The following is a 23842-nucleotide window of genomic DNA, read 5'->3' on the forward strand; positions in this document are numbered from 1 at the left end:
ATCCAGAGTATCAGGGGCTACTATCTATACAGAGCACAACTAGCATGTATGATACCGTCAAAAATACATGTATTATTTTTTGCGTACCTCAAAGCCTCTCAGCAGACTCGTAAAAGCTTCATTCAAACCGCCTTTCGCGGATGAAATCCTCTCAATCACCGTACCCATTAAGGCACGATGTGTCTCTGAGATGGCCGCTCGCTCCAGAAGGCCCATTAGTGTGTCCGGCTGTGTGCCAGACAATCCCGAACTCCTCCTGAAGCTCTCTTTGGGAGCCGGATATTCCAGACTCTGGGCGGCCGAAGTATCAACTACTGGCCTTGGCAGATCGGGAGAAATCCTCTGTGACGACACCTCGGGGTCGTCCGCCCCATGTGACGGGGAGGCAGGGGGAGGCGTTTCGCTCTCCATCATCTCCTGAGGAAAATCCCCCGAGGACGAACTCTGTGGAGAAGGGCTACGAGCCGGACTACAACAAATATGTTTCGGTTATTATTCTCAGAGATAAAACAGGATATGCTTACCAAAGTACCTTTTTTTCACTTACAGCTCGGTTGAGGGCTGGCGCCCTTGCGGGCGCTGTATGGTAAGAACGCCCTCTGGGGCAGGGCCCCCTGGCAAAGGTTTCTTCCCTCGCTTAGAAACCTCCGTTTCCAAGTCTTCAGAGGCGACCCGTTTCTTACCATGGGGAGAGGGGATTTCGGATTCACCTCCCCTACTACCCTCCTTTGTAGAGGCACTTACTCCCCCGATCTGGATGTGTAAAGTATGAAGCCCACCTGTGGCTTCTCTATTCCTCCCCTCATCTTCTCCTGATGGCGCCTGATACGGCGCGCGCTCAAGCATCCTGGTCAAAAAAGGATTCGGCGAGCCTTCGGGAAGAGGGGCCGGACACCTAATCCTCTCCGCCTTCCTCAGCCAGTCCTAGCAGAGAGCAATTTTTTAGAAGGATATCATAATGGACATAAAGGATGGTGTGTTCGGTAGTAGAAGTATTTACCTGGGTATCCGGGCGATTGCAATTGAGACCCGCGTCCTCGGTGGTGTCCGGACACTTTATTCGTGATCCGAAGAATGACTCATACATCTCTTTGAGCGTCATGCCAAAAAATTGTTGAACGGTTCGCGGTCCTTCCGGGTTGAACACCCACACACGGAGAGGACGACGTTGGCAGGGCAGGACTCGACGAACCAGCATCACTTGCATTATCTTGACAAGGCTGACCTCCCTCTTGAGAAGGTCTCGGATGCGGCATTGCAATGTGAGCACATCGTTAGCTGGCCCCCAGTCCAACCCCTTGTTGACCCATGACGCCAGTTGCGGTGGAGGGTCCGGGTGGAACGCTGGAGCAGCCACCCACTTCGTACCTCGAGGAGCGGTGATGTAGAACCACTCCCGGTGCCATAAATCAGAAGCCTCCATGAAACAACCCTTTGGCCATGGGGCGTCGGCACCTTTGCTTATTATGGCACCTCCGCACTCCGCGTGGTGCCCGTCAATCACCCTCGGCCTCACATTGAAGGTCTTGAGCCACAGGCCGAAGTGGGGGGTAATGCAGAGAAAATCTTCACACACGACGATAAACGACGAGATTTGAAGGATAGAATCCAGAGCTAGATCATGGAAATCTAGCCCGTAATAGAACATAAGCCACCTAACGAAGGCATCGAGACTGAAACCTAGCCCTCGGAGGAAGTGGGAAATAAATACAACACTCTCGCTGGGTTCGGGAGTGGGAATGACCTGCCCTTGAGCAGGCAGCCTGTGCGGAATTTCGGCGGTGAGATACCTGGCCTCCCTAAGCTTCTTGATGTCCTCCTCCGTAGCAGAGGAGGCCATCCACCAGCCTTCAAGGTTGGATCCGGACATAGTCGAAAAAGTCTGAAGTGCTTGAGCTTGAGCCTTGGGTGTTGGAACTCGAGGTACGGGAGGGGAAGGATCGAGCGTGGGAAGAAAAGGATAGGCCTTGGCCCCTTTATAAAGAGGACAAATATCAAGCATCCCCCGCGTGACCGTTTGGGACTTGCCTAAAATCGAGGAGTCATATTAAACAAACACGGTTGGGTTACCCGCACCCGTATTGATGAGAATCCCGTGATAAGGGGGACACGATCTCTGCTCGACAAGACGTGCCAATAAAACCGCCTCGTAATACATGTAGTAGCAGGCTGGGAGAAAACGGTTCGTATAAAGACCAGGCCGCAGCGTGATGTCACGCTATCAAAAGTTGTCAGCAGATCAGATTTGTGAAATATATTCTCTACGGTGTTATGTGGAATTTGTTTTGCAGAGCCGGACACGATCCTCGTGTTCACAATCTTCTATGGAGTATTCGGAGAAGGAACCCGCCTTGCAATACTGAAGACAATCTGCGCGCCAGACTCATCGTCATTGAAGCCTAGTTCAGGGGCTACTGAGGGAGTCCTGGATAAGGGGGTATCCGGACAGCCGGACTATATACTTTGGCCAGACTGTTGGACTATGAAGATACAAGATTGAAGACTTCGTCCCGTGTCCGGATGGGACTCTCCTTTGCGTGGAAGGCAAGCTTGACGATTCGGATATGTAGATTTCCTTCTATGTAACCGACTCTCTGTAACCCTAGCCCCCTCCGGTGTCTATATAAACCAGAGGGTTTAGTCCGTAAGAGGAGAACAATCATAATCATAGGCTAGCTTCTAGGGTTTAGCCTCTACGATCTCGTGGTAGATCAACTCTTGTAATACTCATATCATCAAGATCAATCAAGCAGGAAGTAGGGTATTACCTCCATCGAGAGGGCCCGAACCTGGGTAAACATCGTGTCCCCCGCCTCCCGTTACCATTAGTCTTGGACGCACAGTTCGGGACCCCCTACCCGAGATCCTCCGGTTTTGACACCGACAATGGGTACTTGGTATGTCTTCACTTGGCGTAGATCTCCCCGACAACGGCGCCAGAAATCCTTCTTGCTACCTATTGAGCATGCGTTGGTTTTCCCTTGAAGAGGAAAGGGTGATGCAGCAAAGTAGCATAAGTATTTCCCTCAGTTTTTGAGAACCAAGGTATCAATCCAGTAGGAGATAACACGCAAGTCACCTAGTACCTGCACAAACAATCAAGAACCTTGCAACCAACGCGATAAAGGGGTTGTCAATCCCTTCACGGTCACTCACGAAAGTGAGATATGATAAAGATAATAAAGTAAATATTTTTTGTATAGTTATGAGAATATCTAGGCAATGATCATGAACATAGGTATCACGTCCGTGTCAAGTAGACCAAAACGATTCTGCATCTACTACTATTACTCCACACATCGACCGCTATCCAGCATGCATCTAGGGTATTAAGTTCATAAGAACAGAGTAACGCATTAAGCAAGATGACATAATGTAGAGGGATAAACTCAAGCAATATGATATAAACCCCACTTTTTATCCTCGATGGCAACAATACAATACGTGCCTTGCTGCCCCTGCTGTCACTGGGAAATGACACCGCAAGATTGAACCCAAAGCTAAGCACTTCTCCCGTTGCAAGAAAGACCAATCTAGTAGGCCAAACTAAACTGATAATTCGAAGAGACTTGCAAAGATATCAAATCATGCATATAAGAATTCAGAGAAGAACAAAAATTTATTCATAGATAAACTTGATCATAAATCCACAATTCATCGGATCTCGGCAAACACACCGCAAAAAGAGTATTACATCGAATAGATCTCCAAAAACATCGAGGAGAACTTTGTATTGAGAATCAAAGAGAGAGAAGAAGCCATCTAGCTAATAACTATGGACCTGAAGGTCTATGGTAAACTACTCACACATCATCGGAGAGGCTATGGTGTTGATGTAGAAGCCCTCCATGATTGATTCCCCCTCCGACGAAGCACCGCAAAAGGCCCCAAGATGGGATCTCACGGGTACAGAAGGTCGCGGCGATGGAAAAGTGGTTTCATGACTCCTCCTTATGTTTTTAGGTTATAAGAGTATACATAGGCGGAAGAAATAGGTCGGTGGAGCTTCGTGGGGCCCACGAGGGTGGGGGCGCACCTACACCCCCTGGGCGCGCCCTCCTGCCTCATGGCCGCCTCGCGGAGTTCCAGACTTCAACTAAAAGTCTTCTGGATTGCGTTTGTTCCAAGAAAGATCATCGCAAAGGATTCATTCCGTTTGGATTCTGTTTGGTATTCCTTTTCTGCAAAACACTGAAATAGGCAAAAAAACAGAAACTGGCACTGGGCCTTCGCTTAATAGGTTAGTCCCAAAAATAATATAAAATAGCACATTAAAGCTCATTAAACATCCAAAACAGATAATATAATAGCATGGAACAATCAAAAATTATAGATACGTTGGAGACGTATCAATCGGGTCCAATGAAAATCTTTTGTGACAATACTGGAGCAATTGCCTTGGCGAAGGAATCCAGATTTCACTAGAGAACCAAACACATCAACAGACGCTTCAATTCCATCCACGATCTAGTAAAGGAGGGACACATAGAGATATGCAAAATACATACGGATCTGAATGTTGCAGACCCGTTGACTAAGCCTCTTCCACGAGCAAAACATGATCAGCACCAAGACTCCATGGGTGTTAGAATGATTACTATGTAATCTAGATTATTGACTCTAGTGCAAGTGGGAGACTGAAGGAAATATGCCCTAGAGGCAATAATAAAGTTGTTATTTATATTTCCTTATATCATGATAAATGTTTATTATTCATTCTAGAATTGTATTAACCGGAAACTTAGTACATGTGTGAATACATAGAAAAAATAGAGTGTCCCTAATAAGCCTCTACTTGACTAGCTCGTTAATCAAAGATGGTTAAGTTTACTAACCATAGACATGTGTTGTCATTTGATGAACGGGATCACATCATTACAGAATGATGTTATGGACAAGACCCATCTGTTAGCTTAGCATAATGATCGTTTAGTTTTATTGCTATTGCTTTTGTCATGACTTATACATGTTCCTCTGACTATGAGATTATGCAACTCCCGAATACCGGAGGAACACCTTGTGTGCTATCAAATGTCACAACATAACTGGGTGATTATAAAGATGCTCTACAGGTGTCTTCGAAGGTGTTTGTTGGGTTGGCATACATCAAGATTAGGATTTGTCACTCCGTGTATCGGAGAGGTATCTCTGGGCCCTCTCGGTAATGCACATCACTATAAGCCTTCCAAGCAGTGTGACTAATGAGTTAGTTGCGGGATGATGCATTACAGAACAAGTAAAGAGACTTGCCGGTAACTAGATTGAATTAGGTATGAAGATACCACGATTGAATCTCGGGCAAGTAACATACCGATGACAAAGGGAACAACGTATGTTGTTATGCGGTTTGACCGATAAAGATCTTCATAGAATATGTAGGAGCCAATATGAGCATCCAGGTTCCGCTATTGGTTATTGACCGGAGATGTGTCTCTGTCATGTCTACATAGTTCTCGAACCCGTAGGATCCGCACGCTTAACATTCGATGACGATTTGTATCATGAGTTATGTGATTTGATGACCGAAGTTTATTCGGAGTCCCGGATGAGATCACGAACATGAGGAGGAGTCTCGAAATGGTCGACGGGTAAAGATCGATATATTGGAAGGTTACATTCTGACACCGGAATGGTTTCGGGAAGTTCCGGATAAGTTTCGGAGTACCGGAGGTTACCGAACCACCCCCCCCCCCTCCCTGAGTAATGGGCCAACATGGGCCTTAGTGGAGGAGAGAGGGCCAGCCATAGGAGGTGGCCCCGTTGCCAATCCGAATTGGACAAGGGGCGGGGGCGGTGCCCCCCCCTTTCCCTCTCCTACTCCTTCTCTCTTTCCCCCTTCGCTACTCCGGAAAAGGAAAAAAGGAGAGGGGAATCCTACTAGGACTTGGGAGTCCTAGTAGGACTCCCCACACTTGGCGCGCCCCTACGGGGCCGGTCTCCTCCTCCTCCCTCCTTTATATACGTGGGCAGGGGGGCACCCCAAAGCACAACAGACAATCTCTTAGCCGTGTGCGGTGCCCCCCTCCACAGTTTAACACCTCGGTCATATGGTCGTAATGCTTAGGCGAAGCCCTGTGCTGGTAACTTCATCATCACCGTCGCCACGCCGTCGTGCTGACGGAACTCTCCCTCAACCCTCTACTGGATCAAGAGCTCGAGGGACGTCATCGTGCTGAACATGTGCTAAACACTGAGGTGCCGTACGTTCGGTACATGGATCGGTTGGATCATGAAGACGTTCGACTACATCAACCGCGTTACTAAACGCTTCCGCTTTCGGTCTACGAGGGTACGTAGACACACTCTCCCCGTCTCATTTCTATGCATCTCCTAGATAGATCTTGCATGATCGTAGGAATTTTTTTGAATTACTACGTTCCCCAACACCATTGTGCTGAGAATTTGAATTCACGTTTCATATTTCAAATTTCCCAATTCGAATAATAAATTACTGGAAAAAATAAAAATATACAGGAGCTTATAAAATAATGTGCACACGGTTAGAAAGAAAACAACATGTGCGATGTAAAAAGAGAACAGACGGTCATGGAACTTTGCAAATGATTCTGGAAGTAAAAGCGCTTGTGATGGATAGCCCAATGCCACAAAGTTTTCTTCATCAAATCGTGTGTGATGAGTTGATAAAAGCAAACGGTTAACCAAGGCAGAGCGTGTGTGACAGTTACACCTTTCACACACGAGCCTATACATAAAACTGTGTGGGATGTACATACGAACGGAAACGTTTTCCCTGGATTGACTGTGTGGGATGTACATAACAACGGAAATGTATTCCTTGGATTGACCGTGTGTGATATACATACGAACGGAAACGGTTTCCCTGGATTGACTGTGTGGGATGTAACTACAAACGGAAATGTTTTTCCGGGGTACACCATGTGGGATGTACATATGAATGATTGGGTTTCGATGCCTCGCCCGATCACACATGAGCTCATTTTGCCCCAGCATGTGTCCCAGGAGGGCCTATCCCTGACGGTTTCTGTGTCATGTGGGAAGGACTCCCCTATCGCCCACACTCACTTGGCGATGGTTCCAAATGGCGTCGCGGAAAGGGGTTAAAAACTGTTTGTATAGCACCGACGCGTACCAGTGATGTTTTTCGAGTTCTTTAGTAAAAAAAATCAAAAGTCATCAAGTTATGAACTGTTACCCTCTTCCATTCCTGATATGCAAATACTGGAACTTGCAATAATTGTTCTTCCGAGGTAGTTGGAGTGTGATACTTGTATCTTCACATGGAAAGTGACTATGATCTCAAACACTTCCCATGTGAAAATACAAATATCACACTCCAGCTGCCTAGAAAGAACAAGAATTGTAAGTGCAAATTGATAACAAAGGTAACATAGGACGAACTCGCCCATATCGAACGTCATCGTCAAAAGTCAAAAATTTTCCTTCGAGAACATGTCTTGCAACTGTGGTTGTATATATGGTGGACACTCTCTCATAGGTATTTTGACTTTTAGTGAATGTCGACCCATCGTGTGTTATTGATACGTCTCCAACGTATCTATATTTTTTATTGTTCCATGCTATTATATATTCTGTTTTGGATGTTTAATGGGCTTTATTATGCACTTTTATATTATTATGGGGACTAACCTATTAAACCAAGGCCCAGTGCAAATTGCTAATTTTTTTTGCCTCTTTCAGTGTTTCGCAAAAAAGGAATATCAAACGGAGTCCAAATGGAATGGAACCTTCGGGAATGTGATTTTTGGAACAAACGTGATCCAGAGGACTTGGAGTGGACGTCAAGAAACAACCGAGGAGGCCACGAGGCAGGGAGGCGCGCCTGCCCCCTGGGCGCACCCCCCACCCTCGTGGGCCCCTCGTGGCTCTCCTGACCGACTTCCTTTGCCTATATATACTCTTATACCCTGAAAACATCCAGGAGCACGACAAAACCCTATTTCCACCGCCCAACCTTCTGTACCTGTGAGATCCCATCTTGGGGCCTTTTCCGATGCTCCGCCGGAGGGGGCATCGATCATGGAGGGCTTCTACATCAACACCATAGCCTCTTCGATGATGTGTGAGTAGTTTACCTCAGACCTTCGGGTCCATAGTTATTAGCTAGATGGCTTCTTCTCTCTCTTTGGATCTCAATACAAAGTTCTCCTCGATCTTCTTGGAGATCTATTCGATGTAACTCTTTTTGCGGTGTGTTTGTCGAGATCCGATGAATTGTGGGTTTATGATCAAGATTATCTATGAACAATATTTGAATCTCCTCTGAATTCTTTTATGTATGATTGGTTATCTTTGCAAGTCTCTTCGAATTATCAGTTTGGTTTGGCCTACTAGATTGATCTTTCTTGCAATGGGAGAAGTGATTAGCTTTGGGTTCAATCATGCGGTGCTCAATCCAGTGACAGAAGGGGAAATGACACGTATTGTATTGTTGCCATCGAGGATAAAAAGATGGGGTTTATATCATATTGCTTGAGTTTATCCCTCTACATCATGTCATCTTGCCTAATGCGTTACTCTGTTCTTATGAACTTAATACTCTAGATGCATGCTGGATAGCGGTCGATGTGTGGAGTAATAGTAGTAGATGCAGAATCGTTTCGGTCCACTTGTCGCGGACGTGATGCCTATATACATGATCATGCCTAGATATTCTCATAACTATGCTCAATTCTATCAGTTGCTCGACAGTTATTTGTTCACCCACCGTAATACTTATGCTATCTTGAGAGAAGCCACTAGTGAAACTTATGTCCCCCGGGTCTATTTTCCATCATATAAGTTTCCGATCTATTTACTTTGCATCTTTACTTTTAGTCTATATCATAAAAATACCAAAAATATTATCTTATCATCTCTATCAGATCTCACTTTTGCAAGTGGCTGTGAAGGGATTGACAACCCCTTTAGCGCCTTGGTTGCAAGGTTCTTATTTGTTTGTGTAGGTACGAGGTACTTGAGCGTGGTCTCCTACTGGATTGATACCTTGGTTCTCAAAAACTGAGGGAAATACTTACGCTACTTTGCTGCATCACCCTTTGCTATTCAAGGGAAAACCAATGCAGTGCTCAAGAGGTAGCAAGAAGGATTTCTGGCGCCGTTGTCGGGGATTCTACACTGAAGTCAAGACATACCAAGAACCCATCACAAACTCTTATCCCTCGCATTACATTATTTGCCATTTGCCTCTCGTTTTCCTCTCCCCCACTTCACCTTTGCCTTTTCTTCGCCTTCTTCCCGTATGTCTTTTTGTTTGTGTTTCCACGTGCCTTCTATTTGCTTGCATATTTGCTTGCTAAAAATCTATTGATATGGGTCCACTTAAAGTGTTCTACTTGGATCATCTTCGATCCTTATGCGCTCGTGCTGAAACCCCAACTAGCCTAGTTGATGGGAAATCTTTAGATGAGCATGCTCATTTTGTGCGTCATCGTTTGTCTGAAAAGGGGAAGATCTTATGGTATCAAATAAATAGTTTGCTATGCTATGCTTGGAATCTTTGTGAAATTTGTGATTTTACTTGTTGCTCTAAGAACCCTAAAAAAACACCTTCCCTACCTATGTGAGTTTAATGATAATGAAATCTTATCTTCTTTTGCAAAGGGTGTTTATAATTACTATGATATCGACCAAATTGAAGAATTTGTTGCTTTTAAGGGTGGTTATGAAGTTGCTTCTTTCATTGATAAGTATGATATTACACTCTACGAATCTAATTTTTTTGACATCCTTAAATATTGCTATGAAAATTATGCTCATAATGTCTATGTCAAAGAATTTATTGAGAGAATGAACGTTGCTTTGGAAGAAAATAATGGTATGCATGAATCTATAGATAATGATGATTCTGATGATTTGATTGAATTTCCCTTGACAAACATGATGCTGGCTATTCTTGTGGCCATGATGCCAATATTTTTGAAGACGAATTTGCTATAGTTCCTTATGTTAAACATGAGATTGTTGCTATGTCCACTTGATGAAAAACCCTAAGCTTGGGGATGGTAGTTTTTCTATGATGAAAAGCCTGATTGCAATGATGTTATTATAAACTCTATTGATGTCAATTGTGTTAATGATATGCAAAACCCTAAGCTTGGGGATGGTAGTTTTTCTATGTCCACTATTTGTTGCAATGATCATGATTGGGGTGATTCTTTTTATGATCTTGAAAATTTATTTAAGCCCCATGATGAATATGAGATTGATAATAGTGTTTGCAATATTATTGAAAGTGGGTTTGGAAGAGTGTCAACTTTAGATCCCACATATTTGGAGAATGTTCAATCTTATGAAATTTTTGATAAATGTGGGTTTGGAGAGGTCATGACTTTATTTAATGTTAATCCCACTATTTTGGAAGAGTGTCAACTTTGCAAATATGTGGATCGTGTTAAGAATATGTTTTGTGATAGCTATATTGTTGAATTTGCTTATGATCCTACATGTAATTATTATGAGAGAGGAAAATATGGTTGTAGAAATTTTCATGTTACTAAATTACCTCTCGTTATGTTGAGATTGCTATTGTTTCTTTCCGCTTCCTTGCATATACAAGTTTTTGCTTGCCTTGATAATTTGTTTGCCTATAATATGCCTAGGCATAGAAAGTATGTTAGACTTAGATGTGTTTTTCACGTGTTTTATGATGCTCTCTTTGTGCTTCAATTCTTGTCTTTCATGTGAGCATCATTGAAATCTCAATGCCTAGCTAAAAAGGCTTTAAAGAAAAGCGCTTGTTGGGAGACAACCCAATATTTTCCCTTTTTGTTTTACAATAAATAAATGATCTAGCCTATGGTTAGATTTGTTTTTATGTTTTAATTATTGTTTGTGCCAAGTAAAACCTATAGGATCTTCTAGGGTGATAGTTAATTTGATCTTGCTGAAAAACAGAAACTTTTGCGCACGAGAATAATTTTCAGATGACTCTTTTTGCATAAGATCAATAATCAAATTATCTAGGACTTCCTATTTCGGTAGAATTTTTTGAGTTACAGAAGTTTGCGTTAGATACAGATTGCTACAGACTGTTCTGTTTTTGACAGATTCTGTTTTTCGTGTGTTGTTTGCTTATTTTGATGAATCTATGGCTAGTAATGGAGTTTATGAACCATAGAGAAGTTGGAATACAGTAGGTTTAACACCAATATAAATAAAGAATGAGTTCATTACAGTACCTTAAAGTGGTGGTTTGTTTTATTTCGCTAACAGAGCTCATGAGATTTTCTGTTGAGTTTTATGTTGTGAAGTTTTCAAGTTTTGGGTAAAGATTTGATGGATTATGGAATAAGGAGTGGCAAGAGCCTAATCTTGGGGATGCCCAAGGCACCCCAAGGTAAAATTCAAGGACAACCAAAAGCCTAAGCTTGGGGATGCCCCGGAAGGCATCGCCTCTTTCATCTTCGTCCATCGGTAACTTTACTTGATGCTATATTTTTATTCACCACATGATATGTGTTTTGCTTGGAGCGTCTTGTATGATTTCAGTCTTTTCTTTTTAGTTGGCCACAATCATCCTTGTTGTACACACCTTTTGAGAGAGACACACATGAATCGGAATTTATTAGAATACTCTATGTGCTTCACTTATATCTTTTGAGCTAGATAATTTTTCTCTAGTGCTTCACTTATATCTGTTAGAGCACGGTGGTGGTTCTATTTTATGGAAATTATTGATCTCTCATGCTTCACTTATATTATTTTCAGAGTCCTTTAGAACAGCATGGTAATTTGCTTTGGTTATAAAATTAGTCCTAATATGATAGGCATCCAAGATTAGTGTAATAAAAGCTTTCAAGTGCATTACGAGAAGTTTGATTCCTGATAGTTCTTTTGAGATATAAAGGTGGTAATATTAGAGGCGTGCTAGTTGAGTAATTGTAAAATTGAGAAATACTTGTGTTGAGGTTTGCAAGTCCCGTAGCATGCACGTATGGTAAACGTTATCTGACAAATTTGAAGCATGAGGTGTTCTTTGAGTGTCGACCTTTGTGTGGAGGTCGGGATCGCGCGATGGTAAACTCCTACCAACCCTTCCCCTAGTAGCATGCGTGTAGTGCTTGGTTTTGATGACTTGTAGATTTTTGCAATAAGTATGTGAGTTCTTTATGACTAATGTTGAGTCCATGGATTATACGCAGTCTCACTCTTCCATCATTGCTAGCCTCTTCGGTACCTTGAGAGTTGGTGCAAACTTTGCCGATGCATCCAAACCCCGTGATATGATACGCTCTCTCACACATAAGCCTCCTTATATCTTCCTCAAAACAGCCACCATACCTACCTATTATGGCATTTCCACAGCCATTCCGAGATATATTGCCATGCAACTTTCCACCGTTCCATTTGTTATGACACGCATCATCATTGCCATATTGCCTTGCATGATCATGTAGTTGTCATCGTATTTGTGGCAAAGCCACCATGTTTAATTTTTCGTACATTTCACTCTTGATTCATTGCATATCCCGCTACACTGCCGGAGGCATTCACATAGAGTCATATTTTGCTCTAAGTATCGAGTTGTAATTCTTGAGTTGTAAATAAATAAAAGTGTGATGATCATCATTATTAGGGCATTGTCCCAAGTGAGGAAATGATGATGGAGACTATGATTCCCCCACAAGTCGGGATGAGACTCCGGACTAAATATTAAAAAAAGAGGCCATAGAAAAAGAGAAAAGGCCCAAATAAAAAAATGATGAGAGAAAAAGAGAGAAGGGACAATGTTACTATCCTTTTTCCACACTTGTGCTTCAAAGTAGCACCATGATCTTCATGATAGAGAGTCTCTTATTTTGTCACTTTCATATACTAGTGGGAATTTTTCATTATAGAACTTGGCTTGTATATTCCAATGATGGGCTTCCTCAAAATGCCCTAGGTATTCATGAGCAAGCAAGTTGGATGCACACCCACTTAGTTTCTTTTGTTGAGCTTTCATATATTTATAGCTCTAGTGCATCCGTTGCATGGCAATCCCTACTCCTTGCATTGACCTCAATCGATGGGCATCTCCATAGCCTGTTGATTAGCCGCGTCAATGTGAGACTTTCTCCTTTTTTGTCTTCCGACACAACCTCCATCATCATATTCTAATTCCAGCCATGGTGCTATGTCCATGGCTCGCGCTAATAATATTGCGTAAAAGTTGAAAGAGTTTGAAAAGGCTAAGTATGAAACAATTGCTTGGCTGAAACAGGGGTTGTGCATGATGAGAGTATTTTGTGTGACGAAAGTGAAGCATGGCCAAACTATATGATTTTCTAGGGATAAGCTTTCTTTGGCTATGTTATTTTGATAAGACATAATTGCTTTGTTAGCATACTTAAGTATTATTATTTTTATGTCAACACTAAACTTTTATCTTGAATCTTTCGGATCTTAACATTCAAGCCACAATAAAGAAAATTACATTGAAGAATATGCGAGGAAGCATTCCACATCAAAAATTCTGTTTTTATCATTTACCTACTCGAGGACGAGCAGGAATTAAGTTTGGGGATGCTTGATACGTCTCCAACGTATCTATAATTTTTGATTGTTCCATGCTATTATATATTCTGTTTTGGATGTTTAATGGGCTTTATTATGCACTTTTATATTATTATGGGGACTAACCTATTAACCCAAGGCCCAATGCAAATTGTTGTTTTTTGCCTATTTCAGTGTTTCGCAAAAAAGGTATATCAAACGGAGTCCAAACGGAATGAAACCTTCAGGAACGTGATTTTTGGAACAAACATGATCCAGAGGACTTGGGTGGACGTCAAGAAACAACCGAGGAGGCTACGAGGGAGGGAGGCGCGCCTGCCCCCCTGGGCGCGCCCCCACCCTCGTGGGCCCCTCGTGGCTCTCCTGAACGACTTCCTTTGCCTATATATACTCCTATACCCTGAAAACATCCAGGAGCATGACGAAACCCTATTTCCACCGCCGCCACCTTCTATACCCATGAGATCCCATCTTGGGGCCTTTTCCGGCGCTCCGCCGGAGGGGGCATCGATCACGGAGGGCTTCTACATCAACACCATAGCCTCTCCAATGATGTGTGAGTAGTTTACCTCAGACCTTTGCGTCCATAGTTATTAGCTAGATGGCTTCTTCTGTCTCTTTGGATCTCAATACAATGTTCTCCTCGATCTTCTTGAAGATCTATTCGATGTAACTCTTTTTGCGGTGTGTTTGTCGAGGAGGCCGCCACACCACAGCCGGTTGGGAGTGGATGAACAGGACCCCATGAAGGCTCTATACACAGTACCCAATGGAGCATACTGGAGGACGATGATGGATGAACAGTAGATCATGGAGTCCCGTTTTGCGGTACGCCACTGATATGTCTCCGTCGTATGTACTTTCCCTAACGATTTTGCTCTTATTTTGGACTCTAATTTGCATGATTTGAATGAAACTAACCCGGAATGACGTTGTTTTCAGTAGAACTACCATGGTGTTGTTTTTGTGCAGAATAAAATTTCTCGGAATGGAACGAAACTTTTTGGAGAATTTTTATACAATAAAAGAAAAATATTGGAGCCAAGAACCACTAGAGGGGGGCCCCTGGGTGAGCATAACCCACCAGGGCGTGCCCCCCTCTAGGCGCGCCCAGGTGGGTTGTGCCCACCTGGTGGCCCCGCAGACCCTAACTCTGACTCCTTAAATACCTATATTTGGAGAAAAAGAGGGAGGAAGAATTCTCGCGTTTCATGAGACGGAGCCGCCGTCGCCTCCTGTTCTTCATCGGGAGGCCAGATCTGGAGTCCGTTTGGGGCTCCGGAGAGGGGGATGTTCGATCTTTGTCATCACCAACCCTTCTCCATCGCCAATTCCATGATGCTCCCCACTGGGAGTGACTAATTCCTTCATTTGACCGGAGGGGTGTCTCGGTCATGTCTACATAGTTCTCGAACCCGTAGGGTCCGCACGCTTAACGTTCGATGACGATATAGTATTAAATGAGTTATGTGATTTGGTGACCGAATGTTGTTCGGAGTCCCGGATGAGATCACGAACATGACGAGGAGTCTCGAAATGGTCGAGAGTTAAAGATTGATATATAGGACGATGGTATTCAGACAACGGAAGTGTTTCAGGGGGTACCGGGTGCTTATCGGGTCACCGGAAGGGGTTCCAAGCACCCCCGACAAAAGATATGGGCCTTATGGGCCAAGAGGGGAAACACACCAGCCACAAGGGGCTGGTGCGCCCCCCATATGGGCCGGCCTAAGGAGTGGAAGGAAAGGGGAGAAGTCAAAGGAAAGTGTGGACTAGGATTCCCACTTCCTTCCCTCCCCCCCCATCTTTCCTTCTCCCTCGGTTATATATGGAAGGGGGGCACGGCTTGGGAGGGACTCCAAGTAGGATTCCTCCTACTTGGGCACCTCCTATGGCTGCTCCTGCCTCCCTCCCACCTATATATATGTCGGAGGGGGCGCCTAGCACATACCAGACAATTGTCTAGCCGTGTGTGACACCACCTCCACCGTTTACACCCCCGGTCATATTTTCGTAGTGCTTAGGCGAAGCCCTGCGAAGATCTCTTCACAATCACCGTCAGCACACCATCGTGCTGACGGAACTCATCTACTACCTCGACGACTTGCTGGATCAAGAGGCGAGGGACATCACCTAGCTAAAGGTGTGCAGAACGCGGAGGTGCCGTGCGTCGGTACTTGATCGGTTGAAGCGCGAAGAAGTTCGATTACATCAACCGCGTTGTGAAACGCTTCCACTTACGGTCTACGAGGGTACGTAGACGCACTCCCCCTAGTTGCTATGCATCTCCATGGATAGATCATTGCGTGTGCGTAGATTTTTTTTTGTTTTCCATGCAATGATTCCCAACTGTAGCATCATGAGCCAGGTCTATGCGTAGATGATATGCCTGAGTAGAACACAAATAGTTGTGGGTGGTGATAGTCATACTGCTTACCACCAACGTCTTATTTTAATTCGGCGATATTGTGGGATGAAGCGGCCCGGACCAACCTTACATGTCCACACACATGAGACCGGTTCCACCGACTGACATTCCACTAGTGACGGTGTCCTGGACTAGGGGGTATTCACCACGTCGTCTCCCGATCATTTGTATTGGGCCGAGGACCCCCATGGCCATTCACTCATGGACCAGTTCGGACTACCAATGTATACACAAGGAAGATTCCACAAGACTTGGTGATCAAGACAAGGACTCCTCCCCACCGGCGTATTCGACTAGGACTCTTGTTATCCTAGGCCTCCGGTACATTATATAGACCGAGGCCAAGCTAGTCGATAGGGATATGCTGGATCATGACATTATTCATCATACCCTCAGGTTTATACCACTACATATGATCTCGAGGTAGATCAACTCTTGTAACCCCTATACTCATTAAAGTTGATCAAGCAGCATGTAGGGTATTATCTGTTCGAGAGAGCCCGAAGCTGGGTAAAATCCCGTGTTCATGTTACCATCGATCCTTAGATACACAGCTTGGGACCCCGTACCCGAGATCTGCCGGTTTTGACACCGATAATGGTGCTTTCATTGAAAGTTCCGCTGTGTGGTCGGCAAAAGGATCAATGGCTCGTCTGCACATCAACTACGACGCCGGCGTCTTTGTCGCCGCCTCGACTGGTCACCTTGGCTTGACCGAGGACTATGCCCTACTTCCAATCATCATGTCTGGATGAGGGCCTTCATCAACATCAACTCCGATCTCTATCAAGATCATGGAGGAATCATCCATGGAGCTCGGGGGCTCAACGTCAACATTGCCCTCGGGCGACCGTGCTGTTTTTCCGAACAGCGAACCTGTATCCGCTACCACCACCTCCTCGAGCATCGCTTTGACAATTCCTTCGGTGGAATTGTGCGGAATTGAGTCTACAACAACATTGCAAAATTCCGTCGTGTTTCGATGAAGCAATCTCCGCCGGTCTCCGATATACCGGAGCCCCGTCGAATCTGGACAGGAATCTGGACGAGTTTGGAGAGAGGTGTCCAGCATCTAGCTCGGACGTCCTTTGGAAGATCCAACCGTTGATCGGATGCGGAATTCCTATATCTACTTCCCCTCAAACTTTCAGCTTGATCCGACCGTCCAAACTCCGTGAACCTTCCGATTAGTGCATCACTTTTAAGATCTGTTTTCTGCACGAGAACGAATCCGACCCGAGTTCATCATTTTTATGAACGGGATTTTGGACATCCTTTTTGAAGGAAGTTTTGCATGGGGTATTGCGTTTTGTTCCCAAACACATCCCACTAATTTTAAAAGTCTTTTACAATATGATCTTCACCACCGTGCCAGTGTCAAACCAGCCCGACAATGTTGCTCCACGGCTGCCGACCTGCGCTAGACACGTCGTCGCTTTGTTGAGCCGAGCTCAACTTCTTTGGATCATCATCTCGGCAAGCCAAACAAGAGTTCGGCATCGCGAAGGATAAATCATTACCAACATCGCCGCCCCACGGATTACACGGAGCGGGCACATTGGCATCGCCGCACGGTCACTTCATCAATCCAGCATTGACCACGTCATGAGTTACGACCTGCATCGGCATGGCCGCACCGTTGCTTCTTCGAGCTGATGTCCATCACGCCGAACTACTTAAACACCTCGGCTGACATGGCAGCTGCAACGTCCCCTTACCGACCTGCTCTGTCACCTCATCTAGACTGGGGGCTTCGCCATACCTTCATCAACCTACTCCGGAGACTTCGGCGTCGTCAGCCGACCAGCTTCGTCACGTTAGCTGCACTGGGGGCTTTGCCTCGGCGAGCCAACCTTTACCAGCATCGCCATGCCGTCGCTTCACCGCCCATCAGGCAATGGGTGTGCGGACGGAGTCCCAGTTTTCGGAGTCACTTTTCTTCGGACTGCTACAACAAATAAACCAGGTGCTATTAATCCTAGCAATTTTTGCTTGTTTGGGTTTATTTTTCCCTATGAATTATTACTCTGGTTTGTTCCATCATCTGTACACAGGACTATCAAATGGCGGTCGAATTAACGACGGTCGCATGGTGGTTCGGTCAGTTTCCGTACATAGTTCGGCGAACGCCTCATCTGGAACTCGGACTGACTTGTGAATTTAGGCTTTGCCACGCCTTTACCGCATCACGCCGACGCCCTGCATCGACATTGACTTCGGCGCCAGGCCACATATCTTTAAATAAATTATCTTGCATAAATTAATTATGTAATGATTCTTATATATTTATATTATTATTGTTGGCCTGCACTATTTTACATGTGCAGGTAATCGACTTTGACTGCGTCACGTGGTCTCTTCGGCAAGTCGACGCCGTCGTCCCAATCGGCGTAAATCAGCTCGCGTGATCACCTTGTTGGTCGTGTTGCCATACCAACGTGTTCGGTTTCCTCGGGGACTCACTACAAGAAATATGTCAACTTGTGAACATCACTATTAGTCGCTGAATGGTCATTGTTTTTCATTTGCGACCTCTTTGGTCCAGTCGATCAACCATACTTTTAAAAGCTTACTTATTATACACTACTACCAGGCAGTCCTTGGGATTTCAAACAAGAAGAAACTCCATCTACAACTAACTACAAGATCCAACAGCAGAACCTACCTTTGCATAACCAAAAGTACATCTATTAATTTAAGCTAACAATTGACAAGAAACAGAGACTTGATGGCAGCAGGGTCATCTTCCATTTGAGAAGCTGGCTGGAGGAGAAAAGGATGATTAGACGTGAATATGGATATAAGTGCTCACATCAGTAGTTCTAATCCATGCTGACAATTCATAGACCAGCAACACATGTTTCGTCCCATGATACTACAGTTGCGGTGTCATAACAAGCAGTGGCGGAGCTACATGGAAAAAATTGGGCAGGCCAAGCTACTGAAGAGCACATAAAAATTTAAATTGTATTAGTGTGCAGGGACTTGGGAGATAAATTCATCAATTAGATTGTATTAACTTGGTGCACTTGCATTCAGTCATCAACACCCATGGGGCATTCTGGAACAAAACCGCTCTAGTGCAGCTGTGGTTCCAATTGAGGTGTGCCCTATGGTCTTATACATAAGCCAAACAAACTAATTAGGGTTCAGCAGCAAGCAGTTGCACAGATGCATCACTCCCTGTCCCTCTCCCTTAAGATACAGCGGCCATTGTTGAAAACGAAAAGGCAATCAATCAGACGGGACAGCGACACACTCTGAACCCAACGACGGCATATAAAGTGCGGGGGAAAGCATAGCAGGGGATGGAGCAGGGCGCGTACCGGCCCACGCCGTGAGGACGGAGGCGATGGAGGTGCCAACGGTGAAGACGACGCGGTGGTTCTCGAACACTCCTGCACGCACGCACCGCATCGGGGGGATCAAAACCAGATCACGAGAGGGCATCAGGGATGAGGATTGATTTGATTTGGGCAGGGCAGGGCTGACCTTGGTGGAGAAGAAGGTGTCGCGGACGGCGGCCCAGGAGTTCGTCGCCCACCGCCAGACGTTGGGCAGCGACAGCACCGCATCGACGACCACCGCCTCCACCGCCGTCAGCAGCAGCGGCAGCCTCTAGAGATCGGACATATAACAAACCAAGGAGGAATCAAAGGGAGGCAGAGCAGACAAGGGAGAGATTCATGCCCACCCACCCACCTAACCAAGAGAAGGGGGTCGGAGATCCGCGGTCGCCATGGCCGGAGATGGGCATCGTGGAGTTCGTCAGCGGCGAGGGCCACCACAACAGGACGCTTCGGTGGGTGCGGATCTGCCCCTCCCCGTCCCCACCCATCCGTCAATCTGAAGAGGGAGGGAGGGAGGTCGCCGGTGGTGATGGGGTTTCACCGGTGGGGGTTGCCGACGGCGGGATTTGGAGAGGAATCGAGAGGGGGTTGGAGCTCTAGTGGATCTCCGGCCAAGAAGGGGAGGTGGCGCTGGCGGTGGAGTGGAGGCCGTGGTCGAGGCCGTGGTCGGGCGTCCGGCCTTTTGATATGGGCCGGACTGATGGGCTGTCAAGATACAAGACCGAAGAATCTCTCCCGTGTCTGGATGGGACTCTCCTTGACATGGAAGGCAAGCTTGGCGACCAAATATGAAGATTCCTTTCTCTGTAACCGACTTTGTATAACCCTAGTCCCCTCCGGTGTCTATATAAGCCGGAGGGCTTAGTCCGGAAAGACATATAGTCAAACAGGCTAGACTTCTAGGGGTTTAGCCATTATGATCTCGTGGTAGATCAACTCTTGTAATACTCATATACATCAAGATCAATCAAGCAGGAAGTAGGGTATTACCTCCATAGAGAGGGCCCGAACCTGGGTAAACATTGTGTCCCCCGTCTCCTATAACCATCGACCTTAGACGCATAGTTCGGGACCCCCTACCCAAGATCCGCCGGTTTTGAGAGCAACATTGGTGATTTAATTGAGAGTTCCACTGTGATGTCCTCAAAAGGTTTGATGGGTCCTTCAATCGTCAACAACGATGCCGTCCAAGGGGAAACCTTCCTCCCCGGACAGATCCTCGTGTTCGGCGGCTTCACCCTGCGGGCCAACTCGCTTGGCCATCTGGAGCAGATCGACAGCTACGCCCCTGGCCATCAGGTTAGCTTTGGGAGCTTGAACTGCGTCGCGGATATCCGCGGAGACTTGATCTTCGACGGATTCGAGACCATGGCAGTCGCTCCCCGTCGCCACGATGAACATAACTTAAATCTGCCATCGGGCCATGCCCAGGAATTTGCACCTATGACAGCTCTGGCCTTAGATCCAGAGCAGATCGCGCCATCTGAGGACGAGAGGCTCAACCCCGCCACGGAAGCCGTAGATTCCACGGCGTTGGAGCCGCACACAGACCTAATCTCAGGTGATATCTGTGTCTCTGGAACCTCGGACTCGGTTCCGGCTACAAGTTCCGAACCATGTCCATCCGCGTATGTCGAGCGTGATCGGTCATCGATCACCGAATTCAGCGCCACGAACATATTCCGGCACTCGCCTTTAGGCGACGTGCTCAATTCATTAAAAAATCTATCCCTAGCAGGGGACTCTCAGCTGAATTATATCCGGTTTGAACCGGAGGCTGATGATGGAGAATTTCGTTTCCCACCCACCGCCCACTTCATAGCCACTGTTGAAGACCTAACCGACACGCTCGATTATGACTCTGAAGACATCGACGGTATGGACGACGATGCCGGAGAAGAGGAGGCCCAAAACCCGCCGTTCACCGAACGATGGACGGCCACTTCCTCATACGACGTATACATGGTGGATACGCCAAAAGATAATAGCGGCGATGACAAGGAAAACCAAGTGGAGGATGCCCCCCTAAAACACAACCAAAGCGCCGGCGTCAGCGGCGCCGCTCTAAATCGCGCCACAGCAAAGACAGCAACACCAGCACAAGAGACGACAACACTCCGGACGGTGCCGAAGGCATAGAAGACCTCGACGAACAAACTACCGAACAGGACAATCGGGAAGATGGGCAAGTCAGCCCTGAAGAACAAGCCATAGACGAAGACTCGAAGGACGCTAGTTATCATCCACTCTCCGAGAAGGAGGTGAGCCTCGGCAACGAGGATTTTATCATTCCCGAGGGTCCTCTCGAGCAGGAGCGCTTCAAGCGCCAACTAATAGCCACTTCAAGGAGCCTGAAAAAGAAGCAGCAGCAGCTTCAAGCTGACCAAGATCTGCTCAACGACAGATGGACTGATGTCCTAGCAGCTCAATAATACGACCTTAAGCACCCAGCCAAAAGTTACCCGAATCGCAAATTGCTACCTCCGTTCACCGACGAGGCGCCGGAGCCCGTACCATCATCGCGCAATGCGGCTGACCGACCACCACGTGGGCGGGATAAAGCGGCAAATGAAGCCGAACACGAGACTACCCCACCTCGCCGTAAAGGTAGGGATAAAACAGCTCGGGGTTACACATGTGACCTTCGGCAGGACCTGGACAGTATAGCAGGACATACGAGATCGATCTACGGATCACGAGGACGTGCCTCAACATGCGACGACGCCTATCTATTCGAGCGTGACAAACCTAGTCATGCCCGGGCCGAAAACCGCAAACGGACTCCATTGGAGCTACGTCGCGATGCGGCCCGATATAGAGGCGCCGCACATCCTCTTTGCTTCACTGACGAAGTAATGGATCATGAATTCCCAGAAGGGTTTAAACCCGTAAATATCGAATTATACGATGGAACAACCGATCCCGTGGTATGGATCGAGGACTTTATTCTCCACATCCATATGGCCCGCGGAGATGACCTCCACACCATCAAATACCTCCCACTAAAACATAGAGGGCCAGCTCGGAACTGGTTAAACAGTCTGCCTGAAAATTCTATTGACAGCTGGGAGGACTTAGAAGAAGCCTTCCTTGACAACTTCCAAGGTACATATGTCCGGCCACCAGATACCGAGGACTTAAGTCACATAGTTCAACAGCCTGGAGAGTCAGCCAGGAAATTCTGGACCAGGTTCCTAACTAAAAAGAACCAGATCGTCGACTGTCCGGATGCTGAAGCCCTGGCAGCCTTTAAACATAGCATCCATGATGAATGGCTCGCCCGCCACCTCGACCAGGAAAAGCCGAAGTCCATGGCAGCCCTCACGGCACTCATGACCCGCTTTTGTGCGGGTGAGGATAGTTGGCTGGCCCGTAGCAAAAACACAGCAAGTGAAATGGCCACCTCCGAGGTCAAAAATAGCAACGGCAAGCTCTGGCGCAGCAGACACAAACGCCGAAGCAATGGCGACAACACCGATGACACGACAGTCAACGCCAGATTCAGTGGCTCCAAGTGCGGTCAGCGGAAGAAGCCATATAAAAGAAACAATCAGGGACCATCCAGCTAGGGTGCCAGATCCAGGGCACCCTAAACAAACCAGCCAATCATACCAATAGAGATTGTTGGGTTTTTAAACAGGCCAGCAAGTTAAATGCCGAGAACAAGGAAAAGGAATCGGAAAGCGAGGACGATGACGAGGAGCCCCGGCAACCGAACACAGGGGGACAAAAGAAGTTTCCCCCTCAGGTCAAAACAGTGAACATGATATATGGCACACACATTCCTAAGAGGGAGCGCAATCACGCGCTCAGGGACATCTATGCGATAGAGCCAGTCACCCCAAAATTCAATCCATGGTCGTCATGCCCGATCACCTTCGATAGCCGTGATCACCCGACCAGTATTCGTCATGGCGGTTCAGCCGCACTGGTCCTCGACCCAATCATTGATGGATTCCACCTGACGCGAGTCCTCATGGACGGTGGCACACTACAAAAAAAAGACACATCCGTGACATTTTGGGCCGAACGAAATTTTTTCTGTCATACATATGACACTTCTATGACGATAATTGTGACAAAACCAAGTATCATCATAGATGTGGTGGGCTCCTACTTCTATGACAAAAATCATGACAGAAAATGGGTTTTTCATCCTGGGCGTGCCGGAGACGCAGCTGCATGACATTCTTTGGGCCATCCATGACAGAAAAAACCATGGTAGAAGCGAGGGCGAGGAAAATATCGGGGTGTTCCCAGTTACGGTGGGTGGTCGGGGCCGAGCGATGCGCGTTTCTCTCGTACACGTATGCACGTGGGTGCGAGGCGTTGGGCTCTAACTGAACCCGAGTGAGGAGTTCGCCTATTGAACCCGAGCGATTGCACTACAGGCTAGGCGTTACTGAACCCGAGCGATCGATCGATGGCTGTTAACTGAACTCGATCGAGCGATTCCTTCGCTACTGCTGCTTACTGAAGCCAATCGATGCTGCCTCTGGATGAACAGCGAGCATTGCTGGTGGGTTTGGATGAGCAGTTCCCGGTGGGGGTGGATGAACAGAACCCC

Source organism: Triticum aestivum, chromosome 5D (assembly GCF_018294505.1).
Source record: "Triticum aestivum cultivar Chinese Spring chromosome 5D, IWGSC CS RefSeq v2.1, whole genome shotgun sequence".
NCBI lineage: Eukaryota > Viridiplantae > Streptophyta > Magnoliopsida > Poales > Poaceae > Triticum > Triticum aestivum.